Below are 10,152 nucleotides of genomic sequence, written 5' to 3' on the forward strand. Positions count from 1 at the left end.
ACTCAGGTCTGCAAATGGATGAGAGGATGTGACCCTATAGCACAATGGCTCATATTAAGTCTCTGTTTACCAGACCTGATATGTTTTGGGTTATACAAATCAAGACTTTGGTGGGTCACTTGTTTAAATTATTTCTGTGAACCTATGATTAATTAAGTTTATCTGAGATATTCCTTTAGCAGTTTCTCTAACAGGGACTACTGAGCCCACATTATTCCCTATTTTAATGACCATGCTTACTTTGCCATATGAGCTTGGCCAATCTGGGCGCCAACTTCTCTCATAGTCAGAACTCTTTTGGTTGCAACGGACAGAAACACAGTTTGAAAAAACACAAGCAAAAAAGTGAATTGTTGTACTTCATGTACTAATGAAACTGAGAAAGGCTGAAGGCAATTGCAGCTGTGTCTTGATGTTTCTAGGAACCAGTCAAGCAATTCTGATTGTCTCCAACTGTCAAATTCATTCTCCCTTATGGCAGACACATGGTGAGGAATGCGGTCGCTGATGCCCTTAGATTCACATCTTAACATCTTGGGGATGTGACAGTATTACCTGCCTCATCACAACTTGGAAAAATCCTAGGAAAGGACTCTGAATTGTCCAGCTTGAAACATTGAGGCCAGGAGGAGTTGAGAACCAAGCTGCCTGGGTTTGAACCCTAAAACATTTATTCACTTACTAGTTGTATCACATGGGGGAAATACTTGATCTCTGTATATCAAAGTACACTTATCTTTAGAGGAGTAGTTATCTCATAGAGTTATTTTGAAGATTGAATGAGTTGATTTGTGTAAAGCACCTAGAGCAGTGCCCAGTGCATATAATTGTTCAAGCATGAGTTGTGTGCCCACCCATTGGCTAGGGAGAAGGTCTGTTGCCAGAGTACCTGTGTAGAACAGATGAGGCTGCTGAGGCAGTCTCTGCAAGGAGAACCTGTCTTCCTACATCGATTTGTGAAGAAGTGTCTGCACAGCTGCATAACAATCAGAACCGAGGCTTAGCTTCCACCTGGGAGAAGAGAAGGCAGAAGAGATGTAGCCACAGCTCCTCAACAAAAGGAAAAAGAGTCCATGAACCTTATACAGTCTTAAAAGCAGGAAACGACAGAAGGAAATGGCTAGTCCTGTCACTGAGGACCAGGCTCTGCCACAGTGTGTTTCAAACAAGGGAACAGTATGAGAGTGAAAGCTCAGCATATAGATACAGCAAGCTGGAGGAGAAGTTCCTGGTGTGTCCAGCAAAGATAGGCCCTCCTATAACATAAAAAATATAACAAAGAAAATGAGGAAAAGAGAGTTGGAAGCAACGGCTGGAGGTATGACTGCTGGTGTACACAGTAACCTCCTGTAATGGTAAACATGACCAGTGCCTGTCCAGGAGTCTAACCAATCAGAGTAGCAACTCTTCCACCATTGGAGAGGATGTAGTAAGGGGCGGAGATGGTGGTGGTGGTGGTAAAGTCTGAGGACTTTTTGTTGCGCAAATGTTTAAGATGCACATATGTTCAATCCATCTTGTCTCTGATAGCATCCATGAATCTCTCTTTCACATTTGGAATTTATGTATAGCAGCAGTCCCCAACCTTTTTGGTGCCAGGAACTAATTTCGTGGAAGACGATTTTTCCAACGATGTGTGTGGGAGGATGGTTTTGGGATGATTCAAGCACATTACATTTATTGTGCACTTTATTTCTATTATTATTACATTGTAATATATAATGAAATAATTATACAACTCACCATAATGCAGAATCAGTGGGAGCCCTGAGCTTGTTTTCACTTGTTCACTTGTTTCACTTGTTCCCACTCACTGATAGGGTTCTGATATGAGTCTGCAAGCAGTTGATTTATTATGGTCTCTGTGCAATCAAACCTCTCTGCTGATGATAATCTGTATTTGCAGCCGCTCCCCAGCGCTGGCATCACCACCTCAGCTCCACCTCAGATCATCAGGCATTAGATTCTCACAAGGAGTGCGCAACCTGGATCCCTCGCATGCGCAGTTCACAGTAGGGTTCGTGCTCCTATGAGAATCTAATGCTTCCACTGATCTGACAGGAGGCGGAGCTCAGGCGGATATAAATATAAAGTTTTAAATATATATATCATATATCTTATTAAATATAATAAGAAACTCAATGGCACAGACGTTCTAAATCAGTTTCCTTTTTCTTGGTGCATGACTAAACTACATTTCCCAGCACCTTCTTGGTGGGTGGACCCATGTGACTCACTCCAGCGAATGGGATGTGGACAGGTCTAGTGTGATCCTCCATGTTCTCTCCCTTGGCTTGGCAGCTGGCTGAATACAAAAGATCCAGCAGAGGAATCTGAGGCCCTAAGGAAAGTGTACCACTGGATAGAATTTTCCCCCCTCCCCCCAATGCCTAAGTGGAACAGAGCCCTGCCCACTCCCCTTCCCACCACACCACATGCATACTATGCCATGTGTGATGTGAATGAGCAATAAAGCTGTGTTAAGCCACTGCATTTGGGAGTTGTTCGTCATAGTGATTGCATAACCTCTGTAATTAACTTTCCAAACCAACTTTTTAAAAGTTTTCATCGAGGATAAAGAGTAAAGTTTACTGGATGACTTTTCAGCTACATTGAAGTTCTTATTTGATTCTTGTGGTATTTTCCAGTTAACATTGTATTGGCTAGTGTTTTCCTTTGGTATTTTAACCTTGCTTTCACCATGTGGTTGTATTAGATAATGCCTAAAATAAGTTATTTTCTGTTGCTAACATTTTAGCTGGGAGTATTTGTTATCTGTTTGTTTGTAATTCCCGTCCCTGAGAAGTAGTATGGCATATTAGGAAATGCATGGGTTTGGAGCCAGAAAGATCTCACACTGAATCCTATTTCAGCCAATGACCCCATTGAGTTTGTCATTTAGCTGATCTAAATCTCAATTTTTTCATCTGGATAATAATGCCCGCCTTAGAAGATTTTTGTAAGTTTTAAACAAAACATTATATATAAAATACCTGATATATAGAGCATTAATAAATTGGAGTTATTATTATTATTCTTAATTTGACTATGATTAATCCTCTTCCTCCCTCCTTCTCTTTCTCTGTCTCTCCGTCTCTCCTCACTTGTGCCCTTTTTAAACTTGGAAATGTGTGTGTATAGAGAAGATAGGAACTATATTTATATCTAGTATTTCCTCACATCAACCAATTAGTGTTCTACTCCCTCTGATGAGTAACACTGTTTACCCTTAGAACAGGTGTTCAAAATCTGAAATCCATTTCTTGCTCATTGTAGCCCATTGACTTTATAAACTGCCTGAAATTGTGTGTGAATTTATAAACCTCCTGAAGTTGAATGTGCAGTATTTTCTGGAAATGTATTTCCTTGGGAGAAGGATACATAGCTTCAATCAGATTCTCAAAGGTATCTCCAAGCCAAAAATATTAAAAATTTCTACCTTAGATTCAATAACCCATCACTTCTCTAACCCACCATTCCTTTAGCTCTGATCTTCATAATACATGTTCTTTGCCTCAGAAACGTAATCAATCAGTTTTTGGTAGCATCTGTATGCCAATCACCTGTTCCATTTGACGTTCTGTCTTTCCCTGATGTCTTGAAACTCTCTTTTTCCTTTACTTTCATCCTCCATCTACTTCTTTGACCATTCTTCTATCTCTATATCTGGTCTTGTTTTCTCTGGATAGCCTCTGAAATCAGCTAACGTTAAAATCTTTTTACTCCAACTATCTTTTCCCTTGACCATCTCTCCCTATGGCAAATTCATCTACTTTTACAGCTCCTAATCTCACCTCTTTGAAGATGACTTCTAAACTTGCCCTGCAGAAATAGTCTCTCTTCCCAGCTCTTATCCCCCCTACCAGTTTCCTGTTAAGCACTTTCATGTGGCTTTTCTGTTGATACTTTACCTGAACAAGTCCCAGACCAGACTCTTCAATAATCCCCAACCCCATTCTTTCTTCCGACTTCCTTGACTCTATTAATAGCATCACTTCCCCGCTGACATTTAGGATTGTAACTTTGGAGGCACCGTTTTCTCTTCACTCTTCTTCCTCCATTATATCAATCAATGGCCAATTCAGTAAATTTGAACTCCACAGTGTCTCTTAAATTCATTCCCTCTTTACCAGGAGGAGACACATTTCTTCTCATCTTTACCATTCGATTAGCAGCCACTCTATTTCTGACACACATTTTTGTCTCACTTTGACCATTATATGAGTTCCTGTGCTGGCATCACCCCCACCTAGACTTTCCTTCATCAATCTATCCCTTGCCAAAGAAACTCTCCTAAAGCATAACTATTTTTTTCATTTTCCTACTAAAAACCTATCAATGGCAGGTTATTACCTTTTTAAATTACATGAAAACTCATCACCTTGTCAGTCACATTAGACTGTGTTATATAGCTACTACATACCTTTTCAGCTTAGGCTCTACACTGAGGCAGGCTTGGGTTCAAATTCTGGCATTGACATTCCCTAAATAAATATGTGGAAGAGACCTTGTGCTATATTTATGAGCTTTAGCTTCAAGATGCCTTAAGGACTCCACTCTTTGTGCTTGAAAACCAAAGACTCTCTGGAGAATGAACTCAACGTAGCCTTCTGCAGCAGGCATGTGGAGGAGAACCACAGCTCCCCAGCTTACCCGCCAACTGATTACCAACCACTAGACATGTAATTGAGGCCATCTTGGACCATCAAGCTCCAGCTCAACCACCAGCTGACTATAAGCTGCAGGAGTGAGTCCAGGCGAGACTAGCCAAAGAACCCCGCCCCCCTCCACCCAGTTGAGCCCAGTCCAAAATGCCAACCCACAGAATTGTGAGCTAATTGAAACCACTGTGTTTTGGGGTGGTGTGTTAAGCAGAAAAGCTAACTGATATCTCATAGGGTTGCTAGGAGAGTTGAATGAGACTCTACACATGAAATGGTGTCTCACAATAAAAGACAGTTATTACTCTATTATTGGCCCATTCCACATAGTCTATGGGCCAGTCTAACTTGACTATCCACTGTTACCTAAACTCATCCTATTTCTTATCTCTGTACTTTACTTATGAATCTTAAGCACTGGGGAACATACAGGCATACTTCACAGATATTGTGGATTTGGTTCTAGACCACTGCGATAAAGCGAATATCACAATAAAGTGAGTCACATGAATTTTTTGGTTTCCCAGTGCGTATAATAGTTATGTTTTCACTATACTGTAGTCTATTAGGTGTGCAATATCATTACGTCTAAAAAAACAATGTACATACCTAAATTTTAAAATACTTTGTTGCTAAAATTTAAAAAAAAGGGACTTCCCTGGTGGTCCAGGAGTTAAGACTCTACACTCCCAATGCAGGAGGCTGGGTTCCATCCCTGGTAGGGAACTAGATCCCATATGCGGCAGCTAAAGATCTCGCATGCCGCAACTAAAAAAAAAAGACCCTGCACGTGGCAACGAAGAGCCCATGTGCCACAAATAAGACCTGACACAGCCAAATAAATATTTAAAAAAATAATAAAACCAAAAAGAAGCAGACTCACAGATATACAGAACAAACTAGTTGTTGCCAGTGAGGTTAGGGAAGGGGGAGGGCCAATATAGGGATAGGGGAAAAAAGGGTCATTATGGGATTATGTGAAATCATGTGTGTGAAACTTTTGAAAATTGCAAAGCACTATAGAATTTAAAGAATCTTTTATTCAATAAAAATATCAATTAAAAATAATAAAAATACCTTATTGCTAAAAATGCTAAACATCATTCGAGCCTTCAGCAAGTCATAGTATTAACATCAAAGATCACTAATCACAGATCACCATAACAAAGATAATAATAATGAATAAGTTTAAAATATTGCAAGAATTACCAAAACGTGACACAGAGACATGAAGTGAGCAAATGCTGTTGGAAAAAAATGGTGCCAATAGACTTGCTTGACTCAGGGTCGCCACAAATCTTCAGCTTGTAAAGAACACAATTATCTGCGAAGCGCAATAAAGTGAGACATGCCTGTATTCTCTCTCTCTAATGTATTTCATTCTACTCATGATTCGAGCCTCATCTCAAATGCCTCCTTCTTCATGAAAACTTTTTGAAATTTATAACTAGATAAGAGAAGCAGAAAGAATGGGACTTTGAAGCCAAACAGAGCTAGATTTAAATTCTATGCTACCACTTAATCAAGTATGCAATCTTGGTTCCTTTTTTTCTAAACATTTTTTTTTACCCTAACTTCCAACCTTATAAAATAAGTTTTTGTGGGGCTTCCCTGGTGGCGCAGTGGTTGAGAGTCTGCCTGCCAATGCAGGGGACACGGGTTCAAGCCGTGGTCTGGGAGGATCCCACATGCTGCGGAGCGACTGGGCCCATGAGCCACAACTACTGAGCCTGCGCGTCTGGAGCATGTGCTCCTCAACAAGAGAGGCCGCAACAGTGAGAGGCCCGCGCACCGCGATGAAGAGTGGCCCCCGCTCGCTGCAACTAGAGAAAGCCCACGCACAGAAACGAAGACCCAACACAGCCATAAATAAATAAATAAATAATAATTAAAAAAAAAAAAGTTGTTGTGAGGGTTAAATGACAATATAAAGTGTCCAGCATTTTCAGTCTAACCTGTAATACCCATTCCATAAATGTTAGCTCCTTTCTCCCCTTCCTTCTCCAAACCCCTACAGCTCTGTCTGACATGTCTCCTAGTACATAGCATGTTTTGCTTTTGGTTATAATTATGAGTACTTATTTTATACTCTACTTAGGTTAAAAGTGTTTTATTTATCTTGGAGTATCTTAGATGGTAATTTGCACGTGGTAAACAATAAATATTTATTGCACTGAAAATTTTTAATTGCCGAATTACACCAGCAGTATGAGTGGAGGAAGAGCTCATTTTCACTGGGTGGTGAGGGTTGAATTTGTAGAGGACTTGGATTCAAACAAGTTTTTTAAAACGGAAAGGATTTAGAGAGATGGAGAAGAGGGAAAGGGAATTCCAGGAAGCCGTGAGTAAAAACACAGAGCTGGAACATGCATGACAATTCAGGAGACAGTGGCTGTAGCAGAAGACTGATGGCAAGACAGAAATATTTTTCGTTCCATTATAAAAAGTGAGGTAAAGGGCTTGAGAGTCTGCCCGTGCGATATTGACCCTAGGATGGCTGGGAAGTTGGGATGGGGTGACCTAAAGACAGTGGATTGCTGACAATTCGACTAGGGCTATAATATCCAAAGATGAATGCCATCTACATGCTTTAGCTGTTCTTTAAGATTTATCTTCTTCCTAATTATTTTTCTTTTAACTTTCTCAAACTGATAGTACAACTGATGGAAATGGGTCTTTAAGTCAGTCTGCCTGTCTACATTTCAAGAGGAAAAGTAAACTCCCCCTTCAAGTTAAACTCTTACCCTACCCAGATAAGTCCTGGCCTGAAGCAAGAACGGGTAATGCACACTGAAGCTAACAGATATGTAAATTCCTTCTAGGAGCCTGGTTTAGGTTAAATGAAGCCAGGAGGGAAGCAGGGAAGGAAGGAGGGATTAGTGAACACAGCTTGCATGAGGCAGGTTGTAGGAGGAGGGATTTAAGAACCAAGGACAGACTGTCAGGGCTAGAGGAGCTACCCCTGAAGGGAGTGGTGTAGGCAGGAGACCAGGAAGGAGCCACAGCCTGGAGAGGCCTAAATGTGAACCACTTGCTAGCACATGACTGCAGGTACATGTACACAAGTAAGGCAGCAGATATCTACAATGCACGGAAAGGTCAGGGCACAGACCATGGACAAAAATGCTGAGAACAGGGTCTGATACATCATATTTGGGCCAGAAAACTTAGTTTTAGCCCCTTCTGACTTAGTTGCTATTTTTTCTACAATTTTCTTTCCCCCAAAAGTTAGAATTTGCCACCTCAATCCAGTTCTCCATTTGACCTGATTTGAGCATTCTGATAACCTCAGGGCTAGGATAAATCAGAAGAGAGTTGGTTAAACTGTTGGTGAATGCAAGACTACTACTCAGAGCATTTTATATTATTTCTGTTATTATAAGTCAGTTTTGCCATTGGAAACAATTTTTTTTTCAGATTTCTGAAAAGCTTGATGCGCATAATAGTTGTCTCAGTAGCAGACTGTGTAGAAAACACTCGTTTGATGCTGCCTCTCTAGTCCCAAGGCACTCCTAGGAAATACGGAAATCTATTTTTAATACAACATTTGTTGACAACTGTGCGTATCCATCAGAAATAAATGAATTCAGGAGGAAACTTGTGAAGGCAGGAGGCTGAGCGTACAGGGAAACAATACAGGCAGAGATTATGCTTATGAGAACATTTGCTTCCTCCTTGGCTGGATGTGACTGGAATACTTCTTTAGTGGATACTAGAATAATGACAGTTTCTAAGAAAACATTGTGTTCTGGAGTATAAGGACAGGGAGAAAATAAATGCAATTAAGACATTCACCAAAATCACCCTAAAAATCTCGCAAATAAAAATTAATGATTAAAAAAAAAGGCTGGGTTCTGAAAACCAGACACTGGAATCACTGAAGTAGCTGGAGGAGAAGAGGCTCTTTATGGAATACTAAGTAGTCCTGCTTCCTATAGTGTATCATTAGCCACATCTCTAGGGCTGAGGGAATGCACCTCCAGATTTGTCTGCTGTTTTCTGCACCTCAGACAGAACTGTGGTTGTTTAGTGGCTTGGTCAGCTGGCCTGCCCTGCCCAAATCAGTTGTCTTGCTCTGATCTGCACCTCCAAACCTTGCTTGGTATTCAAGACTGAACTTCAGTGTCACTTCTCTGACGATGTCAGCTGGAGTGATCTCTGCCATTTAGTAATCCCTTTGGCACAGGATGTAGGTCGGAATTACTGGGAGTCACCTTAGGAGCTGTGCACCACAGGTGACGCTCACGAGCATATGATTAGCAATCGAAAACAGCCACAGAGACCATAGACAGTATGATTCCCTTTATGTGAAATTCAAAGGCAGGCAAAACTAAGTTATGTGATAGAAGTCAGAATTTCTACTACTAGGGAGGAGTAGAAACTGGGAAAGAACATGAGGGAGTCTTCTGGGGTGTTGGGAATGTTTTAGATCTTGACTTGAATGGTAGGTGCATGAGTGTTAGTGTTTGTAAAAATTCATTGAGTTGTACACTTAAGATTTGGGTACTTTGTATGGATGTTCCTCAAAAAATTAAAGATAGAACTACCATATGATCCAGCAATTCGACTTCTGGGAATATATCCAAAGGAAACAAAAAGATTATGTCAAGGAGGTATCTCACCCCCATGTTCATAACAACATTATTTACAATAGCTAAGACATGGAAACAACCTAAGCACCCATCGACAGATGAATAAAGAAGTTGTGGTATGTGTACACAGTGGAATATTATTCAGCCATGATAAAGGGGGAAATCTGCCACTTGTGACAACATGGTAGACCTTGAGGGCCTTATGCTAAGTGAAATAAATCAGACAGAGAAAGACAAATACTGCATGATCTCACTTATATGTGGAAACCCAAACCAAACCAAACCAAACCGCATAGAAAAAGAGATCAAATTTACAGTTGCCAGAGGCAAATTGGATGAAGGTGGTCAAAAGGTACAAACTTCCAGTTATAAGATAAATAAGTACTAGGAATGTAATGTACAACATGATGATTATTGTTAGCACAGCTGTATGATTTATATGAAAGTTATTTGGAGAGTAAATCCTAAGGGCTCTTATCACAAGGAAAAAAATATTTTTTCTCTTTTTTTCTTTTTGTATCCAAATGAAATGATGGAGATGATGGATGATAGATGTTAAATAAACTGATTGGGGTAATCATTTCACAGTATATGTAAGTCAAATCAGTATGCCGTATACCTTAAACCTATACAGTGATGTATGTCGATTATATCTCAATAAAACAGGGGAAAAAAGATTTGGGCACTTCATGTATACTACTCATCAAATTCTTAAAATTTTTAAAACAAACTTCTTATTGACAGACTAACAAAGTCTTTAGGAGCATGACTTTGAAGCCAGACAAATTTTGGTTTGAATAATTCTACCACTTACCAGTGAACAGAACTTGTAGCCATTACTTTATATCTCTAAGTCTTGGTTTCCTTATGTGTGAGAAGAGATAATAGTAATGTTCACA

This window comes from Delphinus delphis, chromosome 1, assembly GCF_949987515.2.
Source record: "Delphinus delphis chromosome 1, mDelDel1.2, whole genome shotgun sequence".
Lineage (NCBI taxonomy): Eukaryota > Metazoa > Chordata > Mammalia > Artiodactyla > Delphinidae > Delphinus > Delphinus delphis.